Below are 21,978 nucleotides of genomic sequence, written 5' to 3' on the forward strand. Positions count from 1 at the left end.
GGGCAGAGGTTGCAGTGAGCTGAGATCGTGCTACTACACTCCAGCCTGGGCAGCTGAGGGAGATTCCATTTCAAAAATAAAAAAATAAAAAAGATAATGAAAGAGTTTGTAAAACACACACACACAGACACATTTAGATGAATATACACATAGTTAGTGTGATTAGCCAAATCACTTGTTTACTATGTAGCCATAATAATTAAACAAATTAAAAAAAATAATAAACAGCAAGCATGTGGAAGTGTCAATGATTTTACCTATGACTCAATTCATTCTGAATGGGAAAATGAATTTTGCCAGCACTTAGTTGTCTAATGTTCTTTAGTTCCCCTCAATAAATCTTTGCATCTTTAAAGGGAGCTGTACAAGTGATGACCTATAATGACATTCATCTTGCCATGATCATTCTCATTATTAATCTTCTAATAGGCATAGATAGCTGAAAGGGATACTCTAATGAGACTGATGACAGTGGCATGGTTCCCAGCTAACCAAACCTACCTACTCATCTAAATCGTCTGTGGTACAGCACAGACTACAGCACAACATAGGCTTCAATAAGGTGATGTGTCAGAGACTACTGAAAAAGACAGAGAGAAAGAGACAAAGACAGAAAGAGAAGGGCAAAGAAGGAAAAAAGGCAAATTACTTTGACTGTTAATCATATGGAAATTGGAATATAGGCATTTTTATTTCTTTTATCTGTTTTCATTATATTCAAAATTTTGGCTCTTTGGTACTTTGTCACTTTTGTTAATAAATCTCTCTGGTACTGGAAAAAGACAGAGTTTTATCTGAGAAGGTGAGAAATATAAATAATACAGTCTCTCACCTATTGATCTCTGCTGCTGAAAGTGTTCCCTTTAAGATGACTTGTTCCACATAGTATAATACTCCTCATAGATAAAGGCTAAGTGAAATGGGATATAGTCTTCAGTTGAACATGCTTTTTACTATCTTAATTTTTAGCTTCCTAACTGAAAAACCTTTAAATACACTACACCAAGATAAATGCTAGGAAATTGACATTTTAAAAAAATAAACAAAAATAATATACTAATAGAATACATGGAAGGAGTCCCAGAGTCATTCACAAGTAAAGAAAAAGGATGTGTACTAAAACTAATAGTAGTACTAATGAGGAAAATCAGGCTCTATTGTCACCATTTAGCTTTGACATTTTAGAATGTAAAATAATACAACATAAACAAAAGATCTAGAAAAACAAATCAAATACAAAATGTATTGTGTGCACTTTAAGTATCTTTCTATTCTATTTGTCCCATATTATGAAATTACTCTGAATGTAATATTTTTCTTAAACTAACAGATCATTTTGTACTCCTCCTTATCCAAAGACAAAGATTACAATTAGATTCTGTTGCTTTCCTTAGGGAGCTCACAATGTTCTTATTATTTCACCTGTAAATTTTCCCCTTGTTATATGGTGGAATGATGGACTTCTTTCCTCAAAGTGTTTATTGAATGGAATATCAATGTAAATGGTATAGATGTGGCCATCCCTAGAGGCAGAAGAAATTGCTCAGTGACTTCTGTAAAGCCATTTTGAAAATTACCCAGGTTGCTAGCCTGCGTAGGAAGAGAATTGGGTAGTCACCACCTTTTGTTAGCAGCCACCTCAACCACAATTTTTATAACTATCATGAACAGTGCTTATTCATCTATCTCTTTTCCTGCATCCTCTTCTGTCATGATACCTGTAGCTAACCCAAGCTTTACACTATCTTTTCTCTCTGCCCTTAAGCCATCTGGTTCCCACTGAGTGACTCTATTCCCTACAGCCATCATATCTACTCTGATAGTGTCCACCTAAACCACAGGAAGCATAACTGCAGTTTTGTAGCATTTGCTACCAAATGGCGCTTGAGTTATTAAGATCATTCTGTCTTAGGTAGGAAGCAAAGCAATGCAGTTATCAGGTGTACTATCTAAAAGCAAAGCTCAAAATATCTCTGTATAATTTTGTTAACTGCTCAATCAGATATGAAATGCAGATCCTTATGGTAAACCAGACTTTCTCCATTTATGTACTTGGCTTGCAGATCTAATCTTTTAGTGGTATGTCTTTAATCACTTTAAACTGTTTGTTTCACTAGTGTTCATGATGTGATTTGGCTCACTGGAGCTTACATTTGAGAAGCAAAAAATGCTATTACTTTTATATTTAGTTATAGCTGTCCACTTTTGCATAGTGTGTTTAGGGCCAGAAAACATATCTTTAAATACTACCTGTCTTATATACAAAAGGAAATGCCTTAATTCCTTATATTAGTTAGTAAGGACTAGCCCTTATCAAATTCTGCCTTTGAATAAAATTTAATTTTTTTTTGCAGTTAAACAATAAAAAGTCAAAATACTCAAGTTGAAAACAGCATTAGTCTAAACTAGGAAAGTGGCCACTTGAAATCTTTACGCCTTACATTTGCTGTCAGTAAAACTGTGTAAAGTAACAAATATGTGGTCCTTCTACCTTTCATGTCTACTTACAGATGAAAGCAAATGTCTAACTTACAGGGAGAAAATTCAAGTTCATCAAAAGTTGAATACATTCAAGTTCAGATACAGAAAACCCCCAAAAGACCATATTGGGCTCAAAAAGGGAGAATGATTGATTTTTCTCTTCTTCGAAAGTAATTTTTTACTTTTTCAATTCAGTAATGATTCTTCTGTTTGTTCTGGTTTCTTGATATTCTAGAAAAAGTCATTTCAATGTTGGCAATTTATTCACTGAATCCAAAATGGACTGTTCATTTGGGTTGTATTCTCTCTGCAAATATTACAATATTACATTTACTCTCTCTTCAGTGAATATAACGTGAATGCTTACAAAATTGTTGCAGTACAGGCCAGATTGTAATTTCTTTTGTCCTAGGAAATTCTCAACAATAAAACAAATTTTAATATTTGCTGCCCCACAGTATGTTTTCTGCCTTAAAAAAAACAATAGACAGTTGTGATAGACAAAAAAGCCAGTAAGGAATTTCTGTTTTGTAAACTCTTTTTCTTTCTGGTCTGTTTGTTGTAGGTTTAGCTGGGATGGGCAGGGAGGGATTCTCATTATTAATCAATGTCTCAATAAGTACTTTTTATGTTAAATACTAATAAAGTCCAGTGAAATTAATTCTGAATGGATATACATGAAAAACTCTTCTTTATGTAATATTAACACATGAACATTTTATTCTAACTTAATAGTTTTTTATTTAACGCATGCGATGAGTTGACAGAAAGCTTTTGTTGACAGAAATAGTATTATATATTTGCTGATGTGTCGATCCAAAGCCTGAACCCCCCCCCAATGTACAAATGCCCCTCTTTTAAAAGAAATCTACCTGTGACACCAAAGAGATTATGTTAGATAACTGTGTGCAAAATCACAGAACTGGTCTTGGACAGACAAGAGGACAGGTTGAAGCACATCTCTTCTGCATTTGAAAGAAAAGAAGGGAAAGGAGAAAAGTTGTTGACAACAGGAATGATAATGATGATTGGTGCTTGAGAGAAGGGCCCAAGAAGTTTTATCAGGAGGGTAAATTTTTAACAAGGCTGAAAATGTGTTACCAGCTGTGGAACAGCTGCAACTGGGGAAAAACTGCAAGACATTTTGTCTGATCCAATTCTCATAACCCTGTCGTTGGGGGGAAAATGCGTATGCACTATCTCCAGCTTTTCATCTGTTTCATTTAGACAAGCTGGAAAACACAAACTGAAAGTCAGTGTTAAATAATAATTCTTTCCTCTGAGTGATTTGAATCTTAGCAGCACATTCTAAAGACAGCTATCTCCACTTTATGTCTATATTCTAAAAGCACTTTCACAAAAAACATGTTAAATAGTGTTGAGCATTTCTCACGGCAAAGGTTTGTGGTGGACTCTAAGAATATACGTATGAATAAGACAGGGTTTTTGTTCTTGAGATTGCAGTTTATTAATATATTTCTGGAAATCCAAACACATTAATAAGGCATAGTGTTATAAAATTTATAGCAGAGTAATTAAGAGATATGAAAGAGAGCTAAAGGGACAAGTTTTTCACTCCACGTAAAATGATATGGGAAGAGGCTCTAAAGAGGGGCCCTTTAGAGCTGAGCCTGCAAGAGGGTGGGAGAGTTAACCTGATGAAGGAGAGAAGAGAGTATGTTAAGTCAGTGGATGGTATTAACATTACTATTGTGCTATAGAGTGAAAATGTGCTTCTATATCAGACTCCCCTATTTATAGCCAAAGATTTATTGGGCAATACAGATTAAAAGCTACCTCTCGAATTGTTGCCTGGGAAACACTATGTAATAACTGGTTCTTTTTTAGTACACAATCGTTAAAGCAAACTAAATTTGGCCCAAGAAGGACTCAAACTATATTTCAGTTCTTGTGGAGGAGTGGATGGACTCTAACCTACCTTAATAGACAAAATTGAAAAACTAACTTAGGAGCATGCACCTGTAATGATAACTGAGTCTTGGCCAACCCAGTGGTCAAACTTCAACCACTCATAGACTGCTAAGTATTCAAATTGCATTTATATAAGGTAAACGCCAACCTGTAACCAACACAGCTGTTTCTAAACCTCACCGCTGATTTCTATACCTCATTTGCCTATTTTTGTCTATATATCTTTTCCCCCCATGTGACATGAGTCTCTGTGAATCTGCTGTGATCCTAGGGGCTGCCCAATTAAACTTTTTAAAATTTAATTTGGCTGAAATTTTTCTTTTATCACAATTAATACCCATAACAAAACTCAGTGGTAGTATGCTTAGGTTCAGAAAACTTTAGCACTGGGTCTGTCTGGGATAGCAAGAAAGCACAAGTTCAACTGCTGGACCTTTGTCTTTCAGGCACCCTCTGAGCATAATGGAGACGTAGTATAAAGACACTAATATTTTTTCAATTCGATGTTTATGCCACAGACCTTCTCTGACGTTTCCGCTGTTAAATTTCATGTGAAACTATATAATGCCCAGCTACAAATTTTTGTAGATTCTGAAGATCTTCCTCCAACAAAACAAGTAGCACATCCCTGTAGTGCCCTTGTCATTTTTTATGAAAATAAAATCTCCCCCATTTCCCCAGGAAAGTAAACTAATTTATCATCGTGTATGGTTTGGCAGCTGGATCTGTGGTGCCACTCCCTGACACCTTAATGTGCCACCTCTAATCACCCTTTTTGGTCTGTTGTCACCTAGGGAAACAATGGAAACAGTTATGTGAACCCCTTTGCAGTACCTGGGAAACAAATTTAGAAGAGCAGCATAGTATACGATTTCTTAAAGAAAATGTTCAAAGAAATCTGTTCATCAAGCAAAGCAATCAAGTCTTTAGGGATCCTAGTATGGCATCAAGTTTCAAATTCAGCCTAAGGGTGGAGAGTGGAAGCAAAGGTCAATTTCCTTGATATCTAAAAGCTTAAGCATAGCAGCAGTTGCAATTATTTTAAAAGTGTCCCTTTTTTAAAAAATGCTTTTATTCTTATTAAAATAACTTTTTATATAACTAATTCCAATACAATAACAATTATAATATTAAATTTGGCATTGTATTAATAACAGAAAGATGAAAAACATAGAAAAAGCCAAAGTAGAAAATTAAAATGATACATTATGTAATTCTAAGAAATTTTATCATTTTGATTGTATTTTTCCAATTATTTTATGCTTATGTATATTTAAAAAACTGAGATCACAGTGTGCATATTGTTTTATACTAGAACACAATCCCTTAAATTTTTATATTTCTCTCTAGTCTTCTATTCCTATTAGTTGTCATCATATTTGTTTGTATTTCAGGTCAATTTTTTCACTAATTTTTATTTTGTAAACATCCTTGTTTTTACAAAATCATAATACTGATTTTAATCATGATATGATATCCTACTATATAAATAAATCATCTTAGTAAATATATATATATTCTACTATATATGAATATATATTAAATATATTTGGGGGATTTAAAGCTTTAATTATTATAAATGTAGTTTCTTAAAAATTGTCTGTGTTTAAAAGCTACATTCTTTTTGTTGCTACCTGGTACCACGTGGTCATAGAATATGGTAAAGTGGAATGATGTAGGATGTAACCATAGGCTTCCTAGGGAAAAGAAATATTGTGCAAATACGATGTAACAAATAGAGAGAGACAAATTTAAAGCACCTGTGAGTGACTGGGAAACAGTAGCAGTATAATGCCCAAATTTTGTCTCAGCTATCATAATTGCATGTTCCATAGATAATCATCAGAAATTAAAGAGGAAAGATCTGAATCATGCTATGGCCTACAAAGAGTAGCCGTTGCTGTAGCGTCCATGATTGTCAGCTAAAGTTGTCAGGGGTCCTAATATTCCGATAAAATATGTCTACACTTCTCTCTTTTCGTAATACCACATAGTGGTATTTCCTAATAGCACATAGCACATTCTTAGAGTATCTAAGTAGAGTTTATTGAGACTGTTATCAAAATAACATGTTTTTACTAATTTGTTTACAAGGCTAATTGCTTTTCTTGAATGAAATGTTGATGTTCTAAACTAATAAAGGTGTGAAAAGAATATCTGTCCTTCAGCAAGGTCATGAGAATTAAATACCACTACCTTCTAATATGAAGGAACACATATGTACTATAACAACATGTGTATATAACAAGCATACCCCAGTGTAAGAAGGCTGCATAATTTCCTTCCTTCCATAAATAAAAAAAAAACAGAGCCAAATATGTTTGAATCATAGTTTCATGTAATAGTGCTCTTTGATAAAAATAGACATGAATAATGAATACTAAATAGGAAGCTGACTATATGAACAAGAAAGAAAATGCATGCCTCATATCAAAGAAGCCAGCCACTAGCATTAATAGCAAGCCATGGAATTAAGCTCATTAAAATACTTGCCTAAAGGAGAAATCTAATTTATTTCTTGTATTTATTCATGTTGTATGATTAATAGGAAGCATGGAGGTGGATTTCCTGATCAGGAGCATGATTTTAATCTGCACAGAATACTTTTATATAGTTTTCTTACATGAACATTACAATTAAGTTCAATTGATGGTACTCAAGATTTGGAGTTTTATTGTAAAAAAAGTAACCACTTTTCGTTTTTTCTTAACCATTAATCAGACCACTGAGAGAAATTCTGTGCTTTTAAAAGTTAACGGTGACAGACAGAATTGTCTATCTGGGTTCATAGACAAAATCTATGAATCTCCCTTCTTCCAAACCCTCTGTCAAATTCACTCTTTTAAAACTCTCCTGAGTTATTTAATAAAACTCAGTTGTAATCAAACCAGTCAAATACCCTGAGTGACTGCAGACAGACTCTAAGACGCGTTTCAAACATCCTAGCATTACAAATGCACAATCCTATGGAGATAAAAAAAATCTTAGCATTTTCAGAGTGATTTTTAGTTTCCTTCACACATACATTAGTCATGCCTCAATATGTGTGTACATTCTAGCCCTTCTGCCTAGAATACCCTTATTTTCCACAAAAGAACTCCTACTCATTCCTCAAGATTTAGTTCCCATGTCACCTCTTCTGCAAAGCCCACCATGACTACCTTAGTTAAGATGTCACAATAGTGCCATACTGGGTTAAAACCATACTACCTGATTTGGATTACTGTCTCTATCATGTGATGCCTCAGTGGTTTCATCTGTAAAATGGAGATAGTAAAAGTAGCTACCTCACAGGCTTGTTGTGATGGTTATATGAGTTACTTAATACATTCAGAGCCCTTCAGATATTGTAAATTCTTGATAACTATTAGCTATTTTTAGATAGCATTGTGCACACTACCATATCCAACTAATTTTTAAAAATTTTCTGTGGAGACGGGGTCTCACCGCATTGCCTAGGCTATATATTCTTATATATTCTTCAATTATAGAACTCCTTTCATTATGCTGTAACATCTCTTTATATCTTTCCCTGCCTCTAGACGGAGAGCCACTTAGCTTGCAGACTGCCAGCTCTCTAACATGTCAGAACAATGAACTGGTTCTGAAAGTACAGAACTCAGTGAATGTAAAATGGATAAATGTATGAATCAATGCATAAATGAATGAATGAACCCAAATGAATAATATGCCAAAGTTGTTTCTGTATGTCTCTATGATACAAATAAAAGTAATCTCATTTTATTAACCAAGTATTTGTGGACTTGTATTGGTGAAATAAAATATAGAAAACTCTTTTTCTTATGCCTTGAATCCAAAAGCAGTGTCATAACCCTTTAACTTATGGTGCAACCAATTATAGGAACATCAGTCTTATTATATTTTTTAAAGCCTGCTCAATTCATATTTGACTTTAGCATATACTATTTTACTCCATATTTTATTTTGTCACAGGTTAGACATCAGATCAAATCATTACAGTTAATGTTTATGGTGCTAAGAAATTAATGTATCTTTTGTGTTCTCAGCGAGGTGGTTTGCTTCATTTATTCTTTTCTCTCAATAAATGCTGTTTTCTAATGCCTTTGTATTGACAGAGACTTAAGGGTGGGGAAAATCTGGATACTTTTTTCTCTGTGTCACTTTGTATAAAGAATTCTTACAGCCATGTTCAAATGATTTTTGTGCATAATGTAGAAGCAGTAGCAGCAATTATAGAGCTACCCCTACCACTTAACTTGCAGCATTCTGAGTGGCCATTCACTGGCCACTTAAGTTAACATCTGCTGCTTTGGTAGTCTAATATCCAAATAGAACGAAAAATCAAAAGGATAAAACTCCAGTAGGCTTGTTTACTTCAATAGGTAATGGGTGTGTGTGTGTGTGTGTGTGTGTGTGTGTGTGTGTGTGTTTTAAGTCTTAGTCTGCATTATCCAAAGTTATCTGTTTCTTATCCTTGCATAGCTAAAACATATTTGTCTTTTCTATGCATTTTTTTCCTAAATTAGAAATCAGACACAAGAAAAAATACAACACTGTCCACTATATACTTTATTTAAGGGTGGTCCTGTTGTTTTATACTTACTCTCAGTTTTCCAAACATAACATTAACAATATTTGATACAAATAATTTTTCACAATGCTGGAAAGTTAACCAACTGAGGCAAATATGAATGAAAATACCTGTGAAATTACTGAATCTGTGTAACAAAACTAGTTTAATTAATGCTCTTCAAGATATAATTGGCAGTTGAATCATTGAACCATTGACTTTTAAGGCTGCCCATAAGATCAGAGACCAGTTTATCAAACAATTTTAAATATTTCATAATTCTTTCTGATATCTTCTTTTCTTCTCTTTCCTTAGTCCTGCCTTTAGTTTATGCCCCCATTGTTTCTCGCTGATTCTTCATGAGATCCCGGCTGCTGCCCCAGTGCTCCTCCAGGTTCCTCCTCAACTGCCAAAATTGCCTTCTTTACTCATTACTTTGCCCATAGCGCTTATCTTATCCCCTGGTGACTTTACAATGTCCTGCATGTTGCAAACATCTTCTCACCTCCAGCTTCACAGGGCTCCGAGAGAGCACTAGACATCCTCCTTCAAAGTCCCTCTGTCACCCAAGTCTCCTCAAAGTCCCTCTTATTGTAGTTAGTAAAACTCTTGCCTTTGTTTCTGGGCTTTTCCCAAAGGACCACTTACAACTAGGAACTCCCTTTTCTCCCAGAGCGCCTATATGCGACTTCTCCAGCATGACAGCCTCAGAGTAATGAATCCCCTTACATGGTAGCTCAGAGTTCTTGGACAGAGTGTTTCAAGAGGCTCAGGTGGAAGCCACAGGGTTTCCTAGGACCTAGACTGGGACTTTCCAGAACATCACTTCTGTAGTCTCTACTGGTTAAGCAAATCACTCAGACCAGCTAAGAATAAAGGTGGAGGAAATTAGATTCTACTTCTTGCTGGAAAGAATAGCAAAAATATGTAGCCAATTTTAAAAATTTTATTTAAAATATTTTTTTATGAAGAGAAGTTTTATCTGTTCTAGATTATAATATCCAAAACTAAAAGGATAAATTACAATTTGACATTTGGTAAATTATTTTTAATTACACAAAGGATTTTTCTGATTTTAGCAGATATATTGAAAATAAAGAAATTTATTCATAAAATACATATTCACGTAACAAAATATTCAAACTTTTGGAAAAGTCCCATTGACACTTTCATATAACATGCTCAGCACATTTTTTTTAAGCTAAGGAGACTATGATCTCCTTAAGAACAGTGTATGTTTCATATATCATTTTTATATCCCTAGCAACTGTCTCAAAACTTGGTACATGGAATCTTCTCAATAAATGTTTGTTAAATTGAGTTGAATTAGTCCTGAATTTTAAAATTTTGAGGTTGACATAGCCAATTTATTAACTTCTCTGAATGTGTTGTGAAGGAGAAGAAAATAGAACAAGAATATCCAGCCTCATCAAGGGTGAATCCAACAGTAGCAACTTGTGTATGTACCAGTTAATATGATTCCAGGAAACACAGGTGATGGTGTTAGTAAATCTTTCTTAATGCATAGAATGTTCAAAACATCGTCCAGTTAGCATACGTTCATTTCTAAATTACTACAAGAACTGGATAGCAAACATGTTGGATTACTTCTGATAAGCTCTGGTTATTTTGTACGAAAGGGGAGCAAATAATTCTATGAGGCCTATTTGGAGAAAAAACAAGCTAATAAAAAGTCAGCTGAAAGAACTGACTTTTCTTTTTTTCCCAATTCACAGCATTTAACATGGCAAAGTAAATTAAAACATCCTTTAAATCTTGGATGGAATTTGCTTCTCACAGCTATGATCTTGTGTTTTCTTTGTTAATTTCATATTTTAATAAACTCTTGGCCCATAAAATTGTTTTATAAGCAGAGCCACCATTGTTCATTGTGTAAATTTAGAATCTTGGTGGCTATCCTCTTGCCATCTCATTGGTTCCAGAATTTTGATTAGAAGGATGGGCATATTTTGTAATTTGTTTTTATCCTGAGGCAATTTTATGAGGTTTCAAATTATACTACTTCCCAAATTTAATTCTATTTATTCTGCATGTATTACGGAAAAAAAAAAACATTACCGCTTATATTCAAAAGTCCTACCTACTTATTTTATCTGTCTGTGTTGTTAGAATAATTCATTTAAAAATTCTTTTAAGCAATTGTTAGATTTTATATCATATCTTTCAATTTTATCAATACTAATTGACAATACTTGGTTAAAGACAATTTAAGGAATTGAAGTACAAATTATTGCTATAGGTTTCCAGGACATACTTTCCAAAGACTTTTCTGTTCCTGGTTTCCAGACTTGAAAACTAAGGCATAAGATTCTGGAATAACTCACCAAGGTCATTTATGACAATAGAAGACCTGGAGAGATTATTACCATCCCATGATTCTTTCTATCTCTTTCTAGCTCTTATGTCCACCTTTAAATATCTTTTCAACATGAATTAATTATCAGGTTCTTATATTTAATACCATACACTATAGACTTCCCATTGGAGAGTCGCTGTTTTCTTGGAAATTTGTTTTAATTGCTAGCTATTTTCATATTCCTTGTATTTAGTTATAGTTATTTCTTATTGTTAAATTATTCCTTTGTATATATACACATACATTTCACATATATGTGGATTTTTTTTCCAATTTCACAATCCTTGTTCCCCCACTCCCACTCCCTAAAAACTTGCAAGTAACTTAGTTTTCTGCTGATTCTTTCCTTCCATTGGGCAACCATTTTATTTCACTGTTTTTTGAAGTGATGCAGTAAGAAAAAAATGGCTGCCTTTTGTTTACTTCCTTGTACATAAGCATGAGTGACATCATCACATATATTAACTAGGATGTACAAATCTTAAGAACCCAGAATTATAAGCCAGAAACACTTTTCCTTTTTCTTTTAATGCCCCAAGGTTTTGCAGCTTTAGCATAGCTCTAATGCTATGCTAAAAATGACATGAACATTTTGGAACAAATGCATTAAAATGATGGTATCTAAAACATATCTGAATATTTCTTTCAGTGTTAAGAAAAACCCATCAAAAGATATTTATTTAAATTATAAACATTCTAGATCAATGCTAACCCTACAAATAATATTATAAAGAAAGATATTAACTCATTGTATTTAAAAGCTAAGCTACTTAACCATACTTGCCTATTCTGGTTTTAAATTATTTTTTAAAATTTCAATTGACACACACAAAATTTTGAGTTATAATATTTTCCCCCAAAGAATTTCTTATTAATAGAAGGCTTAAGCAAAAATATATACATATATATGTATATTCACTTTTTAATTACTGAATTATTTATAAGTACCATTAAATTACTATATATCTAACTATTTAGAAAATTTATTTTTTCATCTGCATTTATGGTGCTTCTGACTTTTCCTTCTGTGCTCTTTGTTGCACTTTGCATGTATTTGTCATAAGATTTTCACTGAGACTTAAAAGCAACAAGCTTTCAAATACCATTTTAATTTAGACAGTCATTAAACAGTTAAGAAATTGATTTTTTTAAAAATAAGTTTCAATAGCTAAATAGTTCTTTATTTGGAAATCCACAATCCATTTTTAGTTTTGAGAAATAATTTTGATATTTAAAAAATGTTTTTAGAAAGATAATCTGACCACAGACACATACACACACATATGTGTATATATATTAATGCAATATTTATGCAGTGGAAAATTCCTATAAATGTTGAATAGTTTTCGCTGAAACTACATGTTAACACTAAAATCAGATAAGGTAAATCATGTACTTTATTGAGGTAAGCTGTCTAAAATAAGTTACTGCAATTTTTTAAATTAATATAAAACATATGTCCTTTAGAACTTATATTGAAATCTGCACTGTTCCTTTAAGTCAGCTGTTCTAGGAATGTGTCATCTTTTGAAAAGATAAATTAATCATCTACTTCATTTATATACATCAACAAAAATGATTCACTCTCTCATCTACTTTATCAAAATTAATTAGGATATCTATTTTTATTCATATACAGTATCTTTTAGTGACTGAGATTTTATTTGAGGATATTTTGAAGGAAACAGCAATAATCTTTTTACAAAAAAAAAAAAAAAAACAAGAAAAAGAAATGCCAGCAATCTAAAGGTTAAAACATATTGCCAAATCATTCAGTAGCACAAGGCTCTTTAATAACATTTGTACAAAAGTACTTTCAGAAAGTATGAGATAGGAAATGGCTTTTTGCAAGTTCTCCTTCCTTAAATTATTATTCAGCTGCTTATTAAAATAAAATCTAGTTGACTTCTTTTGAGGCTTGCTCAAACATTTTCTATAATAAAAAAAAATCTTGTGAAGGGATTTCCACAAGTTGTGCTGCATTAATGACTTAGAGCAGCTTCCTTATCTGTTATTCCTTCCTCCTAGTAGACCTCAGCTGATAAAAATAACCATAGACACAGTGAAGTCAGTGGCACGCCTGGCTCTCACAGACAAAACTCCATGTGATCACATATAGGCAGCCTCAGTGAGGCTGATGCCGTGCAGCAAGCAGTAGGTAATGAGTCTTTGTGCAGAGTGAAGCTCTTGTCGCTGAACAATAAAGCATATGGTACAAGCAATAAAACACAGGGCTGGGAAATTTGAGAAGATTCCTCTGAACCAGGAAGAACTGTGTCTTCGGTGATGCTGACACATATTATAAAATGATAATTTATTTTGGATCCTAATGAATAAAGAGTGCAAGGACTAAGACTACAGCTATTTGAACAGGTCGGTGATTTTATAAATTATTCCAATACTTCCTTGGGTTTGACTGGATTTAAATTAGAATGGGCTGGTTGCCTTAAACAAAAACTTTGCAAGATATTTGTAGTGTGTAATGTTAAGGATGCACTTGAATTGACCCAATGTGATTAAATTGTCGATGTAGTCAGATGTGACAGAGAAATGTTGATATCATTATATTAAACTGAAAAGTTATTTATTCTATTTTAAAATTTTATAGGTAAGAAAGAAATTCATCTAATAAATTTTAATCTTATATGTATGCAGAAATAATATAAAAGAGAACACTACTAACAAGTAGCTCACATAAAATGCTTCAAAATTATTTTCCAGTATTAAAACAATCTGTGTTGCAATAGTTTACATGTCTTATAAATTAGATAATACATCTTTCAAAATTGGTTGATGTGTTTTAGTATACTGCAAAAGGAAGGTTTGGAATATTTAATTATTTGAATAAAAAAATTAAAAACAAGGAAATTTTGAAATGTTAATAACACTATTAGAACAATGTATTTTATATTTTAGTAATACATATCTATATATTTTTTTCATGTTACATGTCTTTTGGCAAATGGAAAAGATTATTGCACAAAACCTTTTCTTTTATAAATATTATTCACTGATAGTTGGAGAAAAACAAACTAGCTTAATTTTTAAAAAGAAGATATTATTTGATGATGCATATTTTCATTGGTTTGCTATTTAGAAAGAATATGTCTGTATGTATACTTATAAAATATGTATACACATGACCTTCTTTATGTAGAAAATAACCACTTCTTGCATTTATGAGCAATAGAGAAGTTTATGTTTCAAATAGAGAGATTGCTGTGTGTAGGAAAATAAGGAAAGAAATAACTAGCAAATAAAAGCACAACACTGAATATCTTTGCCAAAGACAGACAAGCATTACAGCAATATGAATCTTTAGATTTAAATACATAGTTTAACTTTGCTCTACATTTTTACTGCTGTTTTGTTTTAAAGGCATCCTGGGACCTAAATTCTTTACAATTAATTTTTGGACACCACTTAGGATGACAGTCTCTAAGGCACTTGGGCACATTTAACATTTTACAGAATTACTATAGTGACCTCATGTATTTGTGTAGTGACTAATATAAATTTATGACTGTAAGATCCCGTTCAAACCACAGCAACAAAAAGAAATACCCCATGTGCCTGATTATACGTGCAATATGTATTTGAATTAAAAAAAAAAAAAAAAAAGCTATGTTTCAAAAACAAGGGAAGTTAATGAAAATTTAAAATTGGCCTTCCACACGTATTTAAATGAAGCATTTGACTATTTGGGTTTCCTTGGTTACCACAGTCGCTGCTGACAGCTTCTTTTGGTGGGGAAGGGGTAAGCAGTGAGAATAGAACTCTAAAACAAAGCGTTAAAATCGTTTATCCATTAATAGACAGGGAGGAATGTGATGCTGACAGCCCAGTAAAACCCGTGCCCACTTCCCACCGCGTATTCCTGCTCTCCCGTGATTCAGGTACCTTGGCAGAACCGCAGTTCCACAATTCCTTACCCAGCATTCCGTTTCAGCTGCTGGAGGACTGCCTGAGCCTTATGCAAATGAGACCTGCTTGGAGGCTTTGACTGCAGAAGGAGAGGAGGGGGGCAGAAGGGAGTTCAAAGGTCACAGGGCTGGTGGAAAGCTGGATCAGTTGCCTGAAAAAAATGTACTGGGCTCCTCTGCAGCAGTGTTTTGCAGCAGTTAAATGAAGTATGCTTTATTTCTGAGAGTGAAGATTTTACATCGTGTGTGCCGTAGTCGTTTAAAGTGCACGCAGGTATGGTGACATTTCATGATGCGCCTGATTTTATTATTTCTATTAAAGACATCGATGAGCATTGGCTATTTTAATTCATTGTGGCAATTGGCAGGGTGTTCCTGGTTTTCAGGATTCCCTTAGCTAGTTTATTTTTTAATTTTCTTCTTCGTATTTTCTCTCTTTGAAACATGGGTGTTTTGTTCCAATAGAATAATTTCATGTGAGAAAAAACTGGGTTTAGGCTTCTAAATAATTCAATTTTGGGGGTGAGTTCTTTATTGAAGAGAGATATGTGAGTTGAAACATCTAGATAAATAACGAGGCGTACAACTTTTAGAGGATTTTCACATTTTTTTAAAAGAAATGTATTTAAAATAAGATCTGAGTTTCTAGCCTAACATTCTTGTGAGGTATCTGGTATTAAATAATGGAGTTCTTTTGTTCATATCTCATACAATCTCATAAGGACAATTTTAATCAGTATATTTTCATTCCATTTTTAAGACAGGGTTTTCGTTTTGAGAGTTTTGTTTTGTATTTTATTGCCAAACATCTTCTTGGAACAATAATTTCTTATATTGGGGCTTTGATTTTTCTAATTGTTATAAATTCTCTTTGGGACTTTTGGATAATGCTATTTGAACTTAATGTGTTCAACTTCCTATGACTTTTCCTTTCAGAGAAGTCTGCATTGTAAAGTGAACCTTATAAATGTCACAGGCAGGACAAAAGTCTTCTTTCCATGCACAAAATATCACACTTTTGTAAAATGTGTGATTACATCATAGGAAAGTCTGTCCTGCACCAAACAAATGTGTACTCACTTTTATTGTTCATATGTTTTTTTATTTCTAAAACATATTTTGAAACAAACTTAATTAAAACAGTACAATCAAACTGTTTATTCCTATCATTAAAGCACTTATCAATTCAGCAGTTGCAATGTTGATTAAAAATATTATTTTCATTTGCATCTATCTGTATTACAGGTTGTATGTATATGAAAATATGTTGGAAAAGATGAAGAGACAAAAATAGCTTTTAGCCATGAAATGACTGCTTTATGTTTTGATATTTGCATAAGATATTTAAAAATGAATTTTATGAAGCTTACATACAAAGAGCTAGTACATATTTAAACTTAATTACTTTCTTTGCACTGAAAAGGGGATTTAATTTTATTATATGATTAAGATGAGGTATTTTGGCAACAATATGTTTTATTGTAAAATAGAGGGGGGCTTGAGGAGGAACCAAAACAGGAGGATAGCCATTTAAAACAGTGAAGGACGGTTATTTCAAATATTTATGAAATTCACTTAGTGGTTATTCATCATGGCCAGATTCTCACCCTTTATCACTCTATGGGGACACTATGACATTTATCCAGGATCCTGAGATTAATTTAGGAAAAGGAATTCATGGTTTGTATGAGCTTTTAAAAAATTCAAAAACTGACATTTCCTTCTAAACTGTTTCTCTTTTGAAACTTTCAACCATGACTTTAGGTAACAGTGGTATCTTTTAAATTAGTTGTTTTATTTTTATGTTGATCAGACTATTCTGTCCTCTGGTCCAAACAATATTTATAGGCTTTTTTATGTAAAAAACCATTATATATATATATACATGTATAAAACAATAAATGAATACATGTACACACATATATGTGTAACAATGCACGTATGTTATATAATATTGCATATATTATGTATACACACATACACACATATATATATTTCAAGCAGCCAAAGAAAATATTTTTAGTGGTGAATCATATTTAATCCAATAATTTTTTTCTTAAAAATGTTTAGTTTTACCTTTAATTTAATAGTGCCTGTAGTTTGTGTCTACTAATCTCTGTGTGTGTTGTAGGCAGAGAGGGAGGAAAGAACCAAGTTTAACGTTCATTTAGGTAGTCCAGTACTTTTAACTTTGTAAATGCAACTGCTACCACAGAGCATATTCTGAATATGGAAATAAAAACAGTGCGGGAAAAGCAGGAAAGCCCATGAAGATTCTTAGAGAAAACGTGATAATAGACAAATGTGAAATAAAGAGAATTGTTGTGATTCTGTGAGCCACGAGAGAGCTATATATATCCTGCAGCTAATTTATGGCTTTGGATATCCTGGATAATTTATGTCTCTATGCAGATTCACTCAAAACTTTGAAGTCTTTTGCAATAGCTTGAGCCATACCACTTCCATACAAATCTCAGCAGCATATACACAGTAAGTTTTGGTCTGGATATCTAAATGTATATAGAAAAAAAAATTGTGTAAATACAATTCAAATCAAATTTTAGAAGTAAAAGAATAAATAGAGCAATCTAAAAACAAATCTTTAGGGATGTGTACTTAGTCTACTTAAAGAGATGGTGTTATATCAGACTCCAAAGGAATCTTTAAGGATTTTTCAAAAATGAATTTCCTGCTCTTTGTACCAGTCTGTCTTTGTCATCACTTGAAACTAGAGACCATATTGTAGGCTTGGAAAAGATTTTAGGGCAAACGTGTTCTACTCAGTCTAGCAGCATAGAACATAGTCTAAAATCTACAAATAACTGTTGTCATCTCAAAATCACATGTGTAGGTTTTAAGCTTTATTATTGCTATATTCGTTTTCCAGAACTTCTGGAGCCTATAGAACAGGAAACAACAACAACAACAAAAAACAAACAAACAAAAAACTAAATTACTGAAACATATAGAAGGAAAATCCTCAAAATAATTGAGTATTCAATACAATCATATTTCTCTATTCTAATAGTTTAAAAGAAACAATCAAAACAAACAATTGCTGTTTTTATTGCCTATTCTAGAATGTACATAAAATTCCATCCATTTTATTAAAAAATATAAGAACAATAAAATTGTAAAATGATTTTAAATATCTTATTAGAACTATGGTAATGCTATAGTAATTCCTTTTCTAGGAGAGTTGGAAAATAATCTGTATGATATAAACCAACTTTCTAAATAGCTAAAGTTTATTACTGTAAAGGTCAGTTTTTTTGTTTGTTTGTTTGGGATGTAGTCTCATTCTGTTGCCAAGCTAGAGTGGAGTTGCACAGTTTCAGCTCACTGCAACCTCTGCCTCCTGGGTTCTAGTGATTCTCCTGCCTCAGCCTCCTGAGAAAGTGGGACTACAGGCATGTGCCACCACGCCCAGCTAATTTTTTTGTATTTTTAGCAAAGACAGGGTTTCACCATGTTGGCCAGGTTGATTTCAATCTTCTGACCTTGTGATCCACCCACCTCGGCCTCCCAAAGTGCTGGGATTACAAGTGTAAGCCACCGTGCCCGGCTCTAAAGGCCAGTTTTTAAAAATGCTAATAGCTGTCATGAAAGAAAAGTATAATACACATCATACTTCCTTGTTGAACAAGGTGAAAGTCAATTTAGGTTTTTCTTCATGGCATGTGAATTATTATTCCAACCATTATATTTGCTTACAGCAAAAGACAAAACTATTCCCAACTATTCTCCAACACCAAATATCCTCTTACTGTTATATATTTTATATGCAATTTTATATGCTTTTTATAATCATATTTTCTTTCTCCTTTTTAATGTTAATATCTAATATATTTAACATAGTAATTGTCCTTTGAGAGCAATTCAAAAATTCAAAAATTGCTCTCAAAGGACATTCAATTCTAAATCACTTTGCCTTTCCTGGACAGAGAAAGAGAGAAACAACCTTTCTTCATACTTCTCCTATGTACTGAACTCCTGACAGATACATACATATAGTATAGGAATGTAGAAAATTAGCAAAATTTATTTTTAGTTTGTCTTGTGTTCAGAATGTTGAAAATCGTTTGAATTCAAAATAAAAGACAAATTTCTCTTGTTAGTAGAATGACAATCTATAATTTTAAACTGTCAATAGTAATTTGAACCTACTTTATATCAAATAGGAAAATGAGGAATCTCTAACAGGTATACAAAAGAAAACACAGAGACCAGTTTTTTGGTTGCATTTGACTAATCATTGGTGCCATATATTTCTTGCCAATTTTGGGACTTGTGATCCATCTCATTTTCAAATCCTGGCATCAAATTCACCACCTTTCACCACAATGCTAGATGAGAATATTTTTTGCTTGCTCAATCTCTTATCTCCAGGCAAGTTTACAAATCCATATTCATTTAGAAGCGTATTTAGCCACATGTGTTCATGTTCGTGTCTTCCACTCTCTTCAGTCATAAATAAGTAAGACAACTGAGTCATCAACTGCCATTTCTTTGAAAACTCACTAATATAATATGTTAAGATACAAAAAGCCCCTAGACCATTTTAATAGGTGTTCTCATATACTGTGAAGAACTTGATCTAAAGGTGTGTTGGTTCCTTCAACCTAGTATCAAAAGACTCTGTAAGAATGAAATCTAGTCCAAAATATTTGGGGAATAACTTCACATTCTGGTCCTCTTTTGCACACTAGCATATTAAAAGGCCTGAGGATTCTTACTATAAGAAGCCTGGGTACCTTTGTTTAATACAATAAAATCTTGTAAATTTAAGTCAATTTATGAACAACTAAAAAAACAGAAAAATGTTGTATATTGTTTTCTTGAGATGTAAAAACTTTTATTGTGTTGTATATTTTATTGTGTTGTGTATGCGTGTTTTCAAGGGTGTGAAGAGGCTGAATAGGGGAATGGCTAAGAGCTTAAATTCAAGTCCCAACCCTGGAGTTGTTTACACAATGTACTCTGACACTTACAAGGCATGTGGCCTTGACATGGTACTTGAAATTTGTAAGCCTTGTCTTCTTCATTGGCAAAGTGGTAATATTAGTCTCTATATCAAGGAATTTTTATGAAAAGGGAATGACATGATCCATACCTGGTACATAATAGGAATATCATATATGTTAGCTAATATTAACATTCTTCAACCCACACAAGTCAATTCCGTTGTGCTGATGAAGCAAGTTCAGCTAAAACTTACAGTCACAGAAAATCTACGTGGAACATCTTAGATTTCAATGGATGAGGAAAAGATGTGTTTTCCAAAAACAGAAACCTATCAGGATTTTATTGGAGGTTATCCTAGGTAATACTGAGCAATTAATGCTTAGAAGGTAGTCAGGTTGGTCATCAAGGTTCAAACTATATGTGGCTTAATAGATATGTACCTTGAATCATTCCAACTAGAAGTAAAGTCTCCACAACATCCTCAGGTATGATGTGGCAATACATGCTTTTCTGAGCTCCCTGATTTTATATCCTTTATGGCTTTTCAGATTTCCCTCTTTGTGCCTCTGGTCCACTCTTTTTCCATTGTGACTTTGTGCAATTAAGGCAGTAGTTACTCATCTCTGTTCCATCCAGAGTTTCTATCTCATCATAGACTGGGTTTTTCAATTACGGGGGGAGACTGGCACATAGAAAGTGTCCAAGAAATGTTTGCTGAGCCAATGTTATTACGGGGCATAAAGAGTCTAATTCTACCTAATGACATAAAAGTGCTAATTTGTGTGAATCATGTAGTGATCACTGTGTTACAAATTAACTGCTTTTTTAAACTTCCTGAATATCATAATGATGTTTAGAAATATTGAATCAATTTCTTTAGTCCCAAGGTTTTCCAAAAGAAATTTAGCAAAATATATCTACATTTGTACTTAAAAATTACTTTAATAGTAGCACACCTAGAAGTGCTTTTTGGTAAATATACATTAGTAATCAGTTCTGAGTAGATTGCAGGATTATCATGACTCTACTTTTGTGAAACTTGTTTAAAGGTTGAATCTACTCTAAACAGTGGATGACCAAGTTTCAAAACATTGTATGACCATGGTGCGACTTGTTTCTATTGTGAACCAGTTTTAATTTGTGTATGTGGAACACTTACTAAGACTTGAAAATCCAGGCAGTTAATTTTACACTATATAGTAATTTTTACTCATTGCTGCTTAATACAATGTCAGCTTCAGGTTGAACAACTATTGTTCTCTGCCTTAAATAGTAAAAATCTATATTGTGCCTAAGGTGGTGATTTACTTTGAAGAATGTCCAAAGTAGTTTTTTCTTCTTGTAATTTTTAAAATCTCCTTTATTTTTTGTGCAGTATCATTGGCAGGATCCCAGTGCTTGGATGAGTATAGTTCTTAAGCTTGCCCATATTTTATTCTGATGTCTATTTTAGTGTACTTTATGAGGAAAATGTTTTTTTAAAGTCCCTTTTCCTTCACACAATTCAGATGATTCCTCTAAAGGAAAAAAGGATATCATTATCTTAAATAGCCTTCGATTTACATTGGCTCATCTGTTTTGTTATTCAATCAGAAACTTTCTAAAGGACAAAGGGAGAATTTTTAAGTGCTAAGAAGAAGAAAAAAATGCTATCTTCCAGTGATACAATAATAATAATTTTTAATTCTTTTAGATCCCTGTGTGTTTTTTTTTTTTTTTTTTCAACTGTGTGTTTTTTTTTTTTTTTT

General features: G+C 32.9%; 1 protein-coding gene across 7 annotated transcripts in view; it reads left to right on the forward strand.

The window, feature by feature from the left end:
- The window catches only part of CSRNP3 (cysteine and serine rich nuclear protein 3), a 194,687-nt gene that overhangs the window by 87,023 nt on the left and 85,686 nt on the right, over nucleotides 1–21,978 (forward strand). Inside the window, exon 1 of one of the 7 annotated variants that reach the window (XM_017548275.2) lies at nucleotides 13,439–13,715. The exons of 4 other annotated variants lie outside the window; for them this stretch is intronic. The gene's annotated coding sequence lies outside the window, so the exon portion shown is untranslated. Of the gene's footprint in view, nucleotides 1–13,438; nucleotides 13,716–15,449; nucleotides 15,540–17,662; nucleotides 17,756–21,978 lie in introns of those variants that run through there. 2 more of the 7 variants (XM_037745771.1, XM_017548305.2) reach the window with 2 other exon arrangements.

The sequence above is a fragment of the Cebus imitator genome, unplaced genomic scaffold, assembly GCF_001604975.1.
Source record: "Cebus imitator isolate Cc_AM_T3 unplaced genomic scaffold, Cebus_imitator-1.0 Scaffold10, whole genome shotgun sequence".
Classification (NCBI taxonomy): domain Eukaryota; kingdom Metazoa; phylum Chordata; class Mammalia; order Primates; family Cebidae; genus Cebus; species Cebus imitator.